General features: G+C 43.7%; 1 protein-coding gene across 2 annotated transcripts in view; it reads right to left on the reverse strand.

The window, feature by feature from the left end:
• CLDN19 (claudin 19) overlaps nt 1-18,228 on the reverse strand; it is a 45,074-nt gene that overhangs the window by 18,194 nt on the left and 8,652 nt on the right. The window lies entirely within an intron of this gene.

The raw sequence follows: 18,228 nt of genomic DNA on the forward strand, positions 1-18,228 counted from the left end.
GGATCTGCATAATTGCAGGCAAGCAGTATTTTTTTATTGCCAATAGTGATGGCAGCCTAGATATAGTTGTTGCTGACGGTTACCTTTTAACTTAGCATTATTTTTTGTACTTTTTTCTCACTTTGCACAGAACAAATAAATTCAAAAACAAATCAGAAGCACAATGATAACATAATAATTCCCAATGTACTGTATGTGTGTTTGTGTACCTATCCTTGTGCTAGTGGCTTTGAATTGCATCAGTAATGAAATATGGCTAAAAATAAAGCAAAGAGCTCTTCTACTCAAACATCATTAAATAATACACTTCCAAGTGTTAAAAAAGTAGCAATAATCATTAAAGTAAATACTACCAGTGTATAACAACTGAAACAGCAAATTATTATAAATCAGAAATGTTGTAAAAATACAGTTTTATGAGAAAACATAGTTAAAAGAGACCCAAAAAAGACTGATAGTCCTGTTAAAACAAAACAGTGTACAAGCAAACCAAGTCTGCCCAATAGAAGGCATGAGCAAACCACCCTAATTGTAAGATAGAACCAGTTGCAGTTTCAATTTGAACAGATACCGTAGCAGTTTGGTTGATATAACATCATGTATTTTGCAGCCAAAGGCTCGCTTCCTCAGTGGGTCCACCAATAACCAATAGATTCCTATTTGACACAGTACTGAGAAAATTATTTATTTCCATATGTCAATCGCAAGTGATTAAAATAATTAGGAATCCTATGGTATTTGTGAACATCCAGACACAGAATACCCTGTCTCTCTTGTCTTAGCTGACCCTGGACCATAAAGAGCATCAAGCTGGGACTGGCTGTATCCATTGACTAGGGTGTTTTTTTCCGCATTGATAATGTCTTATACATCTTTGTGTAAGACCTTACTTTAGGCTGGCCATACAAACAACAACTTTTCAGCTCGATTTTAATCATATTCAATCGCTTTGATTAAATTTGTCAGTAATCTATTGCAACATATTCAGTCAATTTGACTTTCAAATCAATGTCTCCCGAAGAGTGATGTTCAGCAGGGATAGGTGATGAACAGCCTCACTAAGACCTTATCTGCTGCTTCAACAAAGACCATGTAATAACTGCCGTGAAATCATTTTAGTCTTAAGCTAAGTACTCACCCAACAATGGATCAGGAAACCTCACAGTGACACCTCCCGATAGACAAGGTTCCCCAATCCATCCTCCTGCCTGCAGGAACATGTCACGCAACAGCACACGACAGGGGCGAATGAGAGTTCAAGCGTTCACAGCACTCTGCGCAGGAGTCATCAGGGATCTTAAAGATCTGCCACGATGGTCATTATCATTGTTCGCCTGTCATTGCAAGACTATAGAAGTGATCGCTCATCGCTTAAGACATTTCCGGTCGTAGGAAGAATCGTGGACAAAAATCGCAAGGTGGGTATGGGTATTTACAGTGTACTAGTAAAGTAGGGCTGTCCAACTCCAGGTGGTCCTTGCAGTATGGAAAAACCTGTTATGGTTCCTAGAACTATAGGGCAGCAGAGGTTTTATTTAACTTATTATTAATTAAATCATGTATTTATTTATTGATGAAGCATCAACACAGTACATGGTATTGCATGTTGAATAAGGCGTGTAGAGTACCAACTTGGTTAGTAACTGCAAAAACAGAAAGTGGTTCATAAATTAGGCTTAACGTAACACTACTGTGTGAGCCGTCCATTAAACTGTGGCCTTTTGCCGCACTGTCATGAATCAGCAATACTCCCGCTCACTTTAAAGCAACAACAGGTTTTATTATGTTACTTTTGGAACAAAAGCACCCTGGGACTTCCAGTGTGGTTCTCATTGCTTGATGTCACATGCTCCTGTTATGACCACCAAGGTCCTGAGAATTTTATGCAATATTGCCTCCAGACAAATTATCTCAGGAATCTGTTTTTTTTTTTTTTTTTGCACGGCATAATTACATTTTGCTTAATTACATGGACCTTGTGGACATTTACAGCAGAGAATTAAACTGGGGAAGAATTTGCGCTTTTGCTGTTCGTGCACCAAATACATTCTTCTGTCTCGGGTCTGAAATAATCTCTTTGTTTTTCTTATGACTCCCTCTCAGAGCAGCCTGAACTTTCTCTAGTGGAATTTTAATTTTAAGTGAATGCCAGTAGAGATCTGAGACTTGGTTATCCAGATAGCAAGAGGGGAGGCTGGTGCCGAGGCTAGAGGTTGGCTTAAATGCATTGCGCAGTATGAGAATGCTATTAAGCAATATTACAGGATTTGTCTATAGAGCGCTTATTGTTCGTTGGCTAATGAGGTTTACATGGGACTTTTTATGGGGAGAAAAGAATGCTGAGATTCAATAGAGTGTAGCCACAAAAGTAGCATTTTTATTGCCGATTCAGCCTCCCAAAGTTATGTGTGCAGCAGCAGCTCGGTACCCAGACAAAAGCATCTTTACATTCTTTGCCTTCTACATAAAAAACATGTTTAGTTTTTAATGTAATGGTTGGTCTAAATTTTTTTACTTGATAAATATTTGATACCAGGTTTGTAAGTGTACTGGGGATTTTAATAGAAACACCCAGCACTGCCTGCGTGCCTAGAAGTAGCCCTGGTAACCTTGCACTAAACAGGACATAGTTAACCTTATTCACATTTTCTAAGCAGAGCAGAGGGAATGATGGTTCTGTCTTGTATGACTCAGACCGTGGAATCTGCATTTAGAGTAGCAGGTTGTAAAGCACGGGCTGTTTTCAAAGGCTAGGTTCACAGTGGGCGTTCCCTATAGCAGCAGAAATACCATGGAATAGGAAACTTGTGCCGCATGCAGTGGCATAGCTAAGGAGCTATGGGCCCCAGTGCAAGTTTTACTTTGGGCCTACCCCCCCCCCCCCCCCCCCTAGCATTCGATACATCACAATTGATACGGTGCTCCAAAACCTGCCAAAGACAACACAGGGTCAGAGGTGCAAGAAGGGGATGGGAAACACTGTTCATGATTACTACCATCCAAACCATCTACAGAAGTGATTATTATTACCAATACAGGACCAATAAAGAGCTCATACTGCGTTTGAGAGAGGGCCCCTTTGGCCCTGGTGCGGTTGCTACCTCTGCAACCCCTATTGCTACGCCACTGGCCGCATGCCATCTGTGTGTTCATGGGCGGATTTATACTTTTTGTGCCCCTAGGCCAATTATGTTGTGGCTCCCCTTATATGTGCAGCAGTGGCCCTCCCATTCCATGTGCAGCCCCCTCTTCCATGTGTAACATCCATGTACAGCAACCCCCATTTTCATGTGTTGATCCCCATTTTAAAGGAAACATCAGACAACTTAAAAAAAATCAGATCTACTTACCTGGGCTTTCCTCTAGCCCCTGGAAGGATACGCATTCCTCACCACAGCTTGGCTCCAAGCCGGTCTCCCAGGATCCCCTCCGTAGCAGCCACCAACATGGCCAGGGTAAATAGATCTGATTTTATTTAAGTTGCCTGATGTTTCCTTTAAGCCTCCTCTTTCATATGTAGCAACAACTTTCTCATGTCCACATGCCCCCTTAGGCTGCAGCCGCCAAAGACCTTTGTGGCCTTTCCAGAAATCCAGCTCTGCGTGTTTCCTCAGAAAGTATGCTTCACTGTTATCGTGCACTTTGCAGTAATGCAATGCATGCAGTGAATTGAGATGCTGCACATCGTTACACTGCAATGCACCGGCAGCACTATAAATGTTGCATAGGTGGTACATTGCAGAAAGCGGCCTTATAAAGCAACTGTTACGCTGCACCCTCAACACACCACTGTTAATGTAGCCATAAGATTGTGCTGAAGCACATTGTAGATCCTCATAGTATTATTTCATTTCTTATTCATATCTTGAGGAAAGCAGAGGCGTAGCTATGGGGGGCAAGGGGGACATATGTCCCCGGGCGCAGCACCGTAAGGGCGATATTGTGGCCATCACACTCCTATGTTGGGGAGAGGTGGCACGCTGGCTGCCCGAAGTGCCCCCACCTCTCTCGTCTCAGCAGAGGAGTGTAGAAGCATTAGCAGCAAAAAAAGGGGACCACATCTGGCTATGTATCAGGAGCACAGCTGTAGGGGGAAAGGGGGCACAGATGGCATCCTAAAAAGCATTTGTACATTTTGATCCACCCATGACCACACCCACATTCTGATGCATGACCACATCCATTTTGTGGAGAGGGGGATGCAAAAACTGTCTGTCCCCGGGCGCTGAAAACCCTAGCTACTCCTCTGGAGGAAAGTAGAGTATATGAAGCAACAGTATCAAATTGCCATGTAAAGCCCCAAACACAATAGCAACTGAACTGAGGTCATTTCAACCACCTTTTCCAAGTGTTTCCAGAGGTTGCCGACATCCATTGTCAGCTTGTTAGTGATTGGACACGCTACAGTATGTTTGAAAGTTGCTGTTATGTATCACTGCAGCCCCCTTTGTTGTTCATCATTGGCCAGAGGAATCTTGCCATTTTTAGCTGCCATCATTGCTCAATGTTTGTTTATCTGTGTGTGAAGTATCTGCTGATGCTGTATGACAAAGCATCCTTGGATCTTGCACAAGAGCATACACAGAACAAGAATAATCATCCAAACATAAGTTATGTTGATTGTCCTCTATTGTTCATTCTCGTATGACACAAACTATCAGTTTAACTGCCAATGCATTTATTTGTGAACACTAAAGGTGGCCACACACCATACAATTAAAAGATCCAATTTTTCACCAAATTGATAATTTTGATCAGTTGTCATGAAAAATCGAGAGCTTTTCTTTGTTTACGATCGATAAATCCAATCGAAAGTCCGTTTTTTTTCCCGATTTTTGGAGATTGGACATGTTGGAAATTTTAGACCAACTTTATCAAGAATTGTATGGTGTGGCGTATGGATTGTCAGTTACTTGATGTACAGTTCCAATCATTTTTTTTCTGAATTTTCAATTATTTTATTCATGACTGGGGCAAAATTTAACATAGGTGTGTGGTACATTGGTCAGATTGCTAAATTGTTACAATGTCAGAATTTTTTTTCAAACTCACCAGCCAAAAAGGCAGTTCCTGTTTAGGTAAAGGCTTAGTTTCATTAGAATCAATATTACAGTTGTCAGGGCCTGATTTACCATAAAGCACTGTTCCTGCAGGCACCTGATGTTTGAAAGGCGGCTCATTTCCCTCCCCTAGTGCCTCCCTCCCTATGCAGAGTCCCGAGCAGAGCGTAAATGAGAGGTTACTCACCCAGCTCTCTGCATTCCACTAACGAGATCTCCCTTCAGTTTACTCTTTCGGGCCCCTCTAGCTACTTAATATTGAGGGTTCCCCTGACTACCTAATCCTAAGAGACACCTATAGCTACCTGTGACAGGCAAGGGAAGTAAGGGAAGGTGACAGCCAGCACACTTCCGATGAAGTTTGGTGGGGGGATCTAGGTTCATGGAGGGCAAAGTCTAGCGGGCCAGGACATCTGTGCCCATAGGCTCATTTGAGGTAAATCCGGGCCTAACAGTTGCAGAAAGAATGTGGAGGTAATTAGACCAGAGGGAGGGAGAAAAAAAAGTAAAGGTATATAGGTGAGAAGGTACAGAAAAATCCAGAGTAGAAAGAAGGTGAGTATAGTTATTGAGACTTAAAACATATTTCTAAATGCATTTAAAGCTTTAGGTGTTATCAGCCATTATTTGGAACCAGAGCTCTGTTTCTGCATAATACTTAGTTGTACCATGAGTTTTGTTACTAAAAAAATTAATTCATAGCAGATATCCAATCTTTGAGGGCTTGTTCAAACAGGGCGTTTTCTGCCTTTTTTCAAGCGCAGGCGATTTTCAAAATCGCTCTCAAAACTCTTGTGCAATGATTCCCTATGAGAGAGTTCACATCTGAGCGGTTCATTTCCAATCCGCTCAGCAAAGCGCTGCCTGTACCATTTCTGAGGCGTTTTGCTTCAATGGAAGGTATAAGGAAATCGCAAAACGCTTGAAAAAGCGCTTTGCATAACGATTACCCAGGCGCTTTTAAGAATAGATGCATTGTATTTATTATTTTCCGGGTTCAAAGAGTTCACTTCCTGACTGACGTCAATCGCTCTGCAAAAGCGCTTATAAAAGCGCTTTACAAAAACTGCAGCGCCCACCCAAGTGCCGGGTTGAGAAAAAAATTGGCTACAAAATTGTAAATCACTGGTGTCAGCGATTTCGATTTTAGATGTGAACAGAGTCTAACTGACGGTATCACCAGACGTCACCATCTTTTTGCTATCAGTGTATCAATCAATGTACCAATTGCTATCAGCATTTGCCATAAGTGTACCAGTATATATTATATACCTGTATTGTTTCTATTCTCAGAAACCCCAAGGATGCAGGTGCTAGGTTCAAGATTTACTTTTCCAGCCTCTGCCAAAAGCTAACAATTCTAGACTAGTGCATAGGCGCCCGATGTGCACACATGAGCCCACCCCAGCATTGCATCTCCATCATATTTCATTTGTGGAAAATGTTTGGCCAGGTATTTGCCATCTGTTTAATACTTTCTATTATAGTAATTGTAGTCTGGGGTCTTGAGTAGACCAAAGTGTCTCTATTGCCCATGATCCATAAATATTCCTTCAAGTTTAAATTTAAGTCTTGTTTTCATTTGCTTTAGGATTTGTTTATATTTATTGCCTTTCTAGGTTCTAAACGTACATTTTAGATAATATGTTTGGTAACTTTTTTCTCATTAGGAATAGTATTTCAAAAACTGTTAAGGGTTCTTGAACTGAATTATTTTTGAATTGATAACATGAACCGAAGGTCAGAGTGCTATGGAGGCTGCCATATTTATTCCCTTTTAAGCAATACCAGTTGCCTGGCTATCCTGCTGATCCTCTGCCCTTAATACTTTCAGACGGAGACCATGAACAAGCATGCAGCAGATCAGGTGTTTCTGACAATATTGTCAGAACTGACAAGATTAGCCACATGCTTGTTTCTGGTGTAATTCAGACACAACTGCAGCCAAATAAATCAGCAGGGCTACCTGGAAACTGCTATTGTTTAACAGGAAATAAATATAGCAGCCTCCATATCATTCAGGTTCACTTTAGTTTAGTTTTCGCCTGACTGCCAGGCGGCGGGTCATTGCTCCTGCGCTGCCCCACACGTATTCTCATTTGCGTTCATGCTGGCAAAAGTGTCCTGCGCAGTATGAAGTTTAGCCGATGTACTGTTACTGCACCTGCGCAGGACGCTCTCACCGGCGTAAACGCATACAAGGATGCGCACGTCCAGGGCCATGCAGGCGTAGTGGCCCGCCTACTGTCAGTCGGCCAAAAAACAAAACCAATCTGCGTCGGGGGAACCGAGCATTGTTGGGACTGGCGCGGGCGCAGGACGGCTACGGGGGGCTGGTAGAAGCCCCAGAAAAGTAAATCTCTTTTTTATTACTTCGGTGATTTTCACCCATCACTGTGTTGCAGACAGTTTGTTTCTTATATCAGGGTCTACCTCCGTTTGCCTAAAACATCCAGGAAATTTTGCTATTGGGAATCAGATGGACTTGAGGAAAATGTTTGCATTTTTTTTCCTTGCAAAACTATAAACCTGTCAGTTTAAAATGTTGGGAGGTATGAATTTAGCCTAAGAAACCAGGACACTGGCCACACCCCTAACCACACCCCCTACACATGCCTACCATCGTTTTTTTTTTTTTAAATAATATTTATGCCCTTATTTTGTTTTAATAAAATGAATAAACGGCTCAGTGTAAGGATCAGTGAGCAGGCAATTGAATTAATAAACCTAGGTGATCAATCTTTTATAAAGGAAGGAAGATGAATGAAAATTTCTCATGCACCATGCCAACAAAAATATATAATGAAACCATAAAGAAGAGAATTGGCTCTTGGGTGCATGAAAAATTAATGAATATGAACTTTATTATAAAATAGTAGAAAAAACACATAAAGACTGTACAATAATACATAAACCCCCCTAACAAATTCTAAAATGTTAAACCTCCACTCAGCTGGGTATGTACTCCATTGAATCAATACGGGGCTGCAGTCCCCAAAACCTCTTTAAATAATTGAAGGCAGTTCAATGTGATGGCTAAACAGCAAAATCATGCGACATATATAGGCTGATGTATTGGCAAAGATTTAAGCATGAAGTCACAGGGCCTGTAGTAATCATAAATAAGCAACTGGTGATCTGATATTAAACATGGATCCAAGATCTCCAATCATGTATTGCCAAATGAAATGTAGTATCAGTTCATCATACCATGCAGGAAAATGAAGCAGAGTTCCTTATTATAATCATCTATTGCCAACAGCATCTTTCATATAGCCAGAAGGAACAGGTGATCAAATCCTCCATATGCTGATATGGGCTGTGAGTCCCCCACTCGCAGGGACAGGCATAGATTGATGAGTAGCAATGATGTGAATGTAGCAAGGCAAAGCAAAGCCATACACGACCGGTCCATGCAGAATAAATCTGGCCATGCAATTTATGCAAAGCAGGTCCAAGCAGTACAAATGCAAAGCAAAGCCATCAAAGGTCGCATAGTTACCAGTCCTTGTATACTGCTGCCATGTGGATAAATGAGAGGATAAGATCCAGTGGAGGTTCTTATGGCATGTCCAGCAGGGTGAGGTAACCGTCAGTGATGCCTGACATGTTTCGCCGCACTAGCGGCCTTTTCAAAGGCGAGACAGCAAAGAAATGCCTGTAGACGCCATCCATGCGTCTTTTAAGCGTTGTAATGTCCGCCTCCCGCTCACGCCATCCACCGCCACGTCATCGCGCACGCCCATCCAAGCTGCGGCGGGCACGTGCGCAGTGTGTCACTGGAGCGCAAAAGCGCTCCAACATGGCAAGACCCGGATGTGCACCCTGCAACAAACGGGGATGCTCTCTGTGACCAATGCGCATGGCGAAGACCTGAGGGGAGGGGGCGGGGAGAAGCGAACCACAACACCCAAATACAGACCCCCCACAAAATTGCATATCATGTACTATATTGGCATACAATCATATCCAAAAATAGACAAATTTATATAATCATATGAAAAACACCTACGTACAAAAAGGCATAAAACTAATGTCAACCAGTGCGAGCCCCGGAATCAGCAAAATGCCGGTCCAGGGCTGCCACCAATCGACATGCAAACCGTCCATGAACCCCAAAAGGGTTACCAACAAATAAGACTGGACTGGAAATCCGGCTCCCATTGTAAATAACCGAAAAAACGGGGCACGAATGCACCCACATACGAGTACATGGGTCCACATATATACATAACCCCGATAAACTAATATGGCCAAAAAAGTGCCAGCAATAAGAAGAAGTATGAGCGCAGCAGGGGGGAGAGGAGAGTCACTCTATCAAGGCCTATAAATTTTATGAAACTGGAGTCACCTCTATGTTGCAAATGAATGTGTCTAGCAATCGGGGACCTGAAGTTGCAGCCCGCGATGTCGCCCACATGGTCTTTAATCCAAAAAAATTAAAATTTATAGGCCTTGATAGAGTCCATCCACATCCAAGAGGAGGTGATCTAGATAGATCGCTTCTACAACTCGAATCCCGTTGGATTTTTGATCTAAAAGCTACTGAAAATAAGGGGCTAAATGACAGTATCAATTATCGAGTATTCTTACCTAAAAAGAGTTCCGAGGTTTTTCCTTTGTTTCCCCAATATTTACATCATCTTGACTCTCCTCTCCCCCCTGCTGCGCTCATACTTCTTCTTATTGCTGGCACTTTTTTGGCCATATTAGTTTATCGGGGTTATGTATATATGTGGACCCATGTACTCGTATGTGGGTGCATTCGTGCCCTGTTTTTCGGTTATTTACAATGGGAGCCGGATTTCCAGTCCAGTCTTATTTGTTGGTAACCCTTTTGGGGTTCATGGACGGTTTGCATGTCGATTGGTGGCAGCCCTGGACCGGCATTTTGCTGATTCCGGGGCTCGCACTGGTTGACATTAGTTTTATGCCTTTTTGTACGTAGGTGTTTTTCATATGATTATATAAATTTGTCTATTTTTGGATATGATTGTATGCCAATATAGTACATGATATGCAATTTTGTGGGGGGTCTGTATTTGGGTGTTGTGGTTCGCTTCTCCCCGCCCCCTCCCCTCAGGTCTTCGCCATGCGCATTGGTCACAGAGAGCATCCCCGTTTGTTGCAGGGCGCACATCTGGGTCTTGCCATGTTGGAGCGCTTTTGCGCTCCAGTGACACACTGCGCACGCGCCCGCCGCAGCTTGGACGGGCGTGCACGATGGCGTGGCGGTGGATGGCGTGAGCGGGAGGCGGACATTACAACGCTTAAAAGACGCATGGATGGCGTCTACAGGCATTTCTTTGCTGTCTCGCCTTTGAAAAGGCCGCTAGTGCGGCGAAACATGTCAGGCATCACTGATGGTTACCTCACCCTGCTGGGCATGCCATAAGAACCTCCACTGGATCCTATCCTCTCATTTATCCACACGGCAGCAGTATACAAGGACTGGTAACTATGCGACCTTTGATGGCTTTGCTTTGCATTTGTACTGCTTGGACCTGCTTTGCATAAATTGCATGGCCAGATTTATTCTGCATGGACCGGTCGTGTATGGCTTTGCTTTGCCTTGCTACATTCACATCATTGCTACTCATCAATCTATGCCTGTCCCTGCGAGTGGGGGACTCACAGCCCATATCAGCATATAGAGGATTTGATCACCTGTTCCTTCTGGCTATATGAAAGATGCTGTTGGCAATAGATGATTATAATAAGGAACTCTGCTTCATTTTCCTGCATGGTATGATGAACTGATACTACATTTCATTTGGCAATACATGATTGGAGATCTTGGATCCATGTTTAATATCAGATCACCAGTTGCTTATTTATGATTACTACAGGCCCTGTGACTTCATGCTTAAATCTTTGCCAATACATCAGCCTATATATGTCGCATGATTTTGCTGTTTAGCCATCACATTGAACTGCCTTCAATTATTTAAAGAGGTTTTGGGGACTGCAGCCCCGTATCGATTCAATGGAGTACATACCCAGCTGAGTGGAGGTTTAACATTTTAGAATTTGTTAGGGGGGTTTATGTATTATTGTACAGTCTTTATGTGTTTTTTCTACTATTTTATAATAAAGTTCATATTCATTAATTTTTCATGCACCCAAGAGCCAATTCTCTTCTTTATGGTTTCATTTTGTTTTAATAAATATACCCTCATACACCCTGCCCGTGGGTGGGGAGGAGGGTAAAGGTGCCCGTGGGTGGGGAGGATGGGTGCCACTGCACAAAAAAAAAATGATCGAGGCGCCAGCCACGCCTAAGTGGTATGCGGGATGCGGCCATATCATTACTACCTCCCTCCCTCGAGATCTGCCCCCCTGTGTCCCCCGTTAGCAGAGTGCGCAGCGAGCGGAGCGGGCTGTCATCTTACCTGCGTCCATGCACGAGTACCGTGTCTTCATCCAGCTTCCTGCTTCCTGTGACGTCACAGGAAGCAGAGTGAAGCCGGACATCGGTACTCGTGCATGGACGCAGGTAATGACAGCCCGCTCCGCTCGCTGCGCACTCTGCTAACGGGGGACACAGGGGGCCAGATCTCAAGGGAAGGAGGGAGGGAGGTAGTAATGCTATGGCTGCATCCCGCATACTACTTAGGTGCGGCTGGCGCCTCGATCTTTTTTTTTTTTTTTACTTGCTGCCCACTGCCGCCCGGGACTTGGGGGGCTCATACCGTGACAGCGGGAGAGCCCCCCCAAATCGTGACAGTCCCGACGAGATGGGGACGGTTGGGCCCTCTGTAAATTTACAATATCTGCGTTACTTAATACCAGTGCTACAATTAGGGCATAAGGCAGCACACACTGTACACATTAAAGCATACATGTTTCTATCATAGCATAAACATTTGCTATGTAACATGACTGTCTGCAGTGTCGGACTGGAAGGTGGAAAAACTGAGAAAATCCACCTGCTGGCCAAGCAGCAGTAAGCCTGTGTTATCACTCCCAATAGAAACCTTCAGCAGATCTTCACTGTGAGCAGCAACACCTGATTACTGCGGCTTGGCCAGCAAGTGGATTTCCTCAGCTTTACCACCTCCCAAACAAACTGTGGAAAGTGTGTTAGTATAATGTGGTACGTTATAACGCACATACAATTCTATGAACAATGCGATGCATAGCTTAAACACACACTTTCATCAGTCAGGAATCACACTGGTGAATGTAGCTATTTTCCAGAAAAAAAAAATTCTGATTGCTTTTTTTCAGTGGTTTGTTCGTTGCTGACATTTGTAAGTCAGATTTAGGTGGAGACAAAGTAGCACTTACTTTTATACATAACATTTCCTGTCTAAAATAACATAAATGTTTCACATTGTTTTTCTTGTAAGTGAGCTGCCTGGATCAAATAATAGAGCTCTGATATTGGAATGATTTGGCAAGAAAAATGTTATTCATGTAACCATACACTGCTGCTTATCTTGTATGAACACTGTGTAAGCTAGATAAGAGGCGTAAAGAGGCAGAACTTCATGAGTATTCTTCCCTGGGTCTATTTAAAGCAAACCTGAAGTGAAAATAAACTAAGAAGATAAACAATTGAATCTATAGTCCTACCCCTAATTAGAACTTTGAGTCTCAAAGTCGTATTTTGTTTTTTAAAGGTTGAAAACTATTCTCATGTACCTGAGACACCGGAAACTAAACTTCGATTTTTAATACTTATTCACCTCCCACACGGCAAATCTTGAACTATTGAACTTTTTTTTTATCTGTTCCTGCACACAGGTGTTTCCTCAGCCACACATGATTTTAATTATCTATAATAACTTATTAAGAGGCACCATAACGGCATGTATTACAATGCAATACATTTTTCAGGATACACAGTTTTGGCATCAGGAACACTTCGTATACTATATCTATGAATTGCTCTGTACTGGCATGTAACCCCGCCCTCCCAGTGAAGCTTAGCCTGGGCTATGATGTCACGAAGCCTTCTCGTCCCAGTGCACTCTGGGAGACCAGCTGTTGTTTCTGCTCACTTTGGAACACACAACAAACAAACATTCAACAGCAAAGCAGTACATTTCGGCACATGGCGCTGAGCGCCGTCATGGCAGCAATGCTATGCTGCGCCCCACGTAATGGTAATTTGGGGCTCTATCTTATAACCTTTATAGGAAGGAACACATCTAGACTCAGGGGTGTAGCTAGAGGGGAGCAGCATGGGGGCCCAGGGCTGTAAGGGGGCCCCAACTACTACTTCACTACCTCTGATAAAGGGGTCCATCCTTCAGATCAGGTGTTTTTGTGGCTACACTTGTTATGGGTGTGAAGATTACCATGTCCACACTTGTATTATGATGCATGCAAGATGGGCCCCAGGGATAGGCAAGGGAAAGGGTGTGGACATTGGGGAGCCCCATTAATGTTTTGCTAGGGCGCATGATTGGTAGTTACACCCCTACATCTAGTCCTGAGTAGGATTTACACATTTATCACATCAAGTCATATGTCACTTCAAGTGCTCTTTAAAGGCTGGTAATGTATTGTAGATCAGGAAAAGTGAAGCATGGTGGGTGCAGATAACACATCGCTGTCTCAGGCATATATGAGGCATTTTGGCCTGTGAAGTCTGTGTTACTGCAGAGCTCAGAAATAACAGAAGACCCATTATGGCCCATACTCACGGGCTACAATTGTCGCCGCAACACGCGCATGCCGTGTCGCCCGTGAGTATGAGGCGCAACACGGGCGCGCACCCCGAACCGTCGCTCGTCGCTGCTATCGCCAGGCGATTGGCGCGGTCAATCGCCCTACGACAGTTGCCGCCACAACTCCACCGCAACTGTCGCTAGTCCGCGTGGGTATGTGGACTAGCAACAGCAACAAGCAGGGAATACCTTGAGCTTCTGGCGGGGGGAGGAACAACAGCGACAGCTTCCGCCGCATCAGTTGCCAGGTCCCTCCGCCGTGTGTATGCGGAGGGACCTGGCAACGAGCTGTCGCCGGCCTGTCGCGCACACGCTCCCGTGTGCTAGCGACAGGCCACAAATGCAGCCCGTGAGTATGGGCCATTACGGAATAGAATAGGCCATTACGGATCCAGAAGAGAGAATATGATGCTTTCTCCTGTTGTTATCAGCTCAGTCCCTCTGCAGACGGATATGACCAGAGCTTTATTCCAGACTCTAGATATTCTCAGGAGGCATTAATAATGATGTTATACATGGTAAATTGTACATCAAAAACATTGGCTTTCATACTAAAGGTCAGACACTTTTAAAAGAAGCAGGAAAAAAGGGCGCGGGCGGCTAGTGGACGAAAAGGGGTGCCGCTATAGACTCTAATGCAATTATCGTTTATACAGCGAAAAAAAATCAGAAAAAAGGGCGCCCGATAAATATCATTAACAACATTAAGATTCTTTAAGAGAGATTCTGTGATGGGGGGAGAATGCTTCCTCATCCAGAAGGGCGAACAGATAAATCAAAGGATTTAAATCTACAGGAATTTCAATCAATTGAGACAATAGTTTAATAACTGTCTGCCCAAAAGTTTGGACAAGTCCAGATAATATGACTAAAATCAGCAATATCTAAATGACAATGTGGGCACTGGGGAGAGTGAGACGATTTTATTTTAGATAGCTTATAATTAGAAATATAGGATTGGCAGATAACATAACGCTGGGTCATTTTATTATTCACTGCAATGGACACTTGGTTATGAGAGTCCAAGATATTGCACCAATCTTCATCTGATATTGCACCTATCTCTCACTGTGAGGGGAATGGGCAACTTTAGCATAAATAAGATGCATATACAACATGGAGATCAAACCTTTAGGGCCTTGGAAGCATAGAATTCCTAGTAAAGAGTAGTTAGAAAATGTCAGGTGACTTTCCGCTCCCTGAGATTCCAAGCATGATGCAGTTGCAGATATTTAAATTAAAATCCCCATTAGAGATCTGGAAATTTTGCCATAAATCATCAAAAGACAATACACAATCACTTACAACAATCTTCATGATGGTAGTAATCCCAACAATTTGCCAGAAAGAACCATGAGGAAGCTGCCCAAACTGCAACATAGCAGGATTATTCCAAAGCAGTATACTATTGCTTATGACAAAAGTATTATCCAGGACTTTGGCCTCCTGTGAGACTGAAACTGCCAATTTAAGGAGAGGGAGCAGTTTCCTAGAGCCTATGGAGATCAGTCCAATACTTCAGGATCTGAGAGGAGCTAGTCAACTGAGGCACATTAATGCAAGACTGAAAATGACTGCCAAATAATATAATCGAAAATCAGGTAACGCAACCCCCCCCCCCCCCCCCCCCCCTCAATCCTTAGGCCCTTGCAAGGTGGTAAGATTCAATTTAGGTCTAGTTTTATTCCAAATAAGTTCAACAATATGGGAGTATGGGAGTTTACTTTAGTAAAAGCTTTTTAGGGACTGTCCATGAAATGTGTTGAAGTGAATATATAGTAGTTTGGGTAAAATTATAAGGTTGAGCAAGTTAATTTGTCCTGCTACAGAAATAGAAAGCTTGCACCATGAGTTAAATTAAATTTTAGGCCGTTTTTTACACCTTATTTCTGCGTTGTGGTGGGATGCCATGGTCCTGCTGCATCCCACCACAACGCAAAAAATGACAAACATATGACCTTGCAGGAGAGTGCGTCGACAGGGTCATATGCACAGCGCCGACCCCCGCTTAGTGACGTACTCCCTGCTAGACAGGAAGTAAGTCACCGGGATTCCCATCAGTCTGAACATGCTTGTCATGACGCACCAATGCTCCATCGTATCGTTCATACTTACTGCGTCACCTATTGAATTCCATTACCCCAAGCACCATGTGTTAAGCATGGTGCTTGCGGTAACGAGCTGAAGGCTGTGGGTTAGGATTGCGCCAGGATAAACACTTCCGGCGCAATGCAATGTGATAAGTGTAAAAGGCCCCATTGTCTTGAATTACCGTTGCGTTACCCTGTGGGAAAACTGATCCATAACCATATTTTATCTATAACCATACTTAAATATTTAAACTGCGAGACAACCGGCAGAGAAATGTCTTCATTAACAACAAGGGGCAATTATCCTAATGGCATCAAAGCTGATTTCTGCCAATTAACTGCTCATTATTCTTAATAGGTTAGTTGTTAAGCAGGTCCATACACCAATTTTTCCCCAGTATATTTGATCACTCTGGCCAATCTGCTGGAAGACAATAGCACAGCATGCCACATCGATCATCATTTTAATCGATTTGCAGAAGATAATTTTGGTTGATTGGACTTAGCAAAAAAGTGGCATTAGATTGACAGTATGGCTATCATTCATACACCTGCTGTCGGTAAAGAGAATCTGTGCGGGAAAATACAGCTGTCTGTGTTTTAGACTTCTGGCTGCTCATTCATAAAAATGTATCCAGTTGCGATAGCAGTGCGGAGACTCCCCGAACTAGGCTGGCGGTAGGCAGGCGGTAGCCTTGCGGAAGCACAGGAAGCTGCGGGGTTGATACATTTCTCCGTGTTCCGCTCTACTGCAGCTGCCTGGGAGGTCTGTCTCTACATTCACTCAACATTGCTATCGCCACATCAGAGGGAGCGGTATTTCCCGTCCTCATACCGCTTGCGGTAATCTTTATGAATGATCATTTTGTTACATTTTTTACAATAATCACCGCACAAGGCGGTGATTTATCTCTCTGCTCGGTAGTGTCAGCTTTTCATGCGGAAAGAGCCTTTATGAATGCAGCAGTTGCTAAGTGTTCGGTAAAGTCAGCTGTTTTAAGCATTTCCGCCTGCGGAAATGCTTTATGAATGATAGCCTATGTAGTTTTGCAGCTCATAGTACTGAACAGTGCAATGCTGCGGTTTGATGCAGGAGGAGAGGAGGGAATTACACAATGCAATCACATTTTTCAAAATAATGACTGATTTGATGAAAAGCTGAATGAAATGTTCTATGGATCCATGGCTATTCATCAACTTTACAAATATATTTCATATTTCCATCTGACCAGGTGTGCTGAAATGTTTTCATCATTACGTATGATAGGCTGAATGATCACCTTTCAATCAACTGAATGTTTGGTAATTAATATAATAGAATATTTTTTTTTAAATGCTGTCAGCTTAAAGAGACACTGTAACGATTGTGGAACTTTCTCCGTGATCAGCGCACAACGCGTGCGCTGACACGGCGGAAATCCTCCACAAGCGTGTAATTGCAGGCACCCAGCAAAAGGTGCTGCGCACCTGTAGAGGGAAATTCCTGTCTGCAGATGGCGCTGTGGAGTGCAGAGGAACCAATCCTCTGTACCTCCACAAATGCCAGACAGGAATTGTACGAAGCGCAGAACGCAATCGCAAGAGAGGCGATTGCAAATGAGAACGAGCAAAGGGACAGGTTGTATGTGTGTGCGCCAATCCAGTCGCCACCCCGCGACCGCGCACACACAACAGCAGATATGAAATAGGAACGCGATCGCGAGAGGTGCGATCACCAGACGTGACACAAGGCAGATCAGAATAGAATACGAGGGTAGCAAAGGCACAGAAAATAATACAATGAGAAGATGCGGAAAATAAAAAAAACGCTAGCTAACCGCGAACACCGCACTCATTCGCAACAGTGCACGCGATTATGCGCGGTCTCTACGTGATAAGCACAATAGGGACAAGCACGCCTAACTAACCATCGACAGACAAACATGAAACAGGGGACGCGAACGCTTGCTTAACGGTTACCTCACCGAGCCTCCAGCAAGCGGTCGTAGCAGACAAGACAGACACACGAAAACAGGGACAAGCGAGAGATAGGATCCACAGCACTAGCGAAAAGTGGCTAGCGCTATCCAGGTACAGAATAGCAGAACAGAAGGATCCACAGCACTAGCGAAAAGTGGCTAGCGCGATCCCAGGAGACAGAACAGAAGGATCCACAGCGCTAGCGAAAAGTGGCTAGCGCGATCCAGAGAGGCAGAACAGAAGAGATAGCTGGTAGCAACCGCTGCACCAGCTATGCTCCAAGAACAAAGATCAGGACGACTTCCTATCGACCACCGCTGGGACAGGACAATCGCAACAGATAAACAAAACAGATAAACAATCCTAACTGCACTAGGGAAATCTGCCTAGCACAGTTTCCAGGAATTACTCTAAGCTGATCTTCAAACAGAGAGTAAGGCT

This window comes from Hyperolius riggenbachi, chromosome 6 (assembly GCF_040937935.1).
Source record: "Hyperolius riggenbachi isolate aHypRig1 chromosome 6, aHypRig1.pri, whole genome shotgun sequence".
Classification (NCBI taxonomy): domain Eukaryota; kingdom Metazoa; phylum Chordata; class Amphibia; order Anura; family Hyperoliidae; genus Hyperolius; species Hyperolius riggenbachi.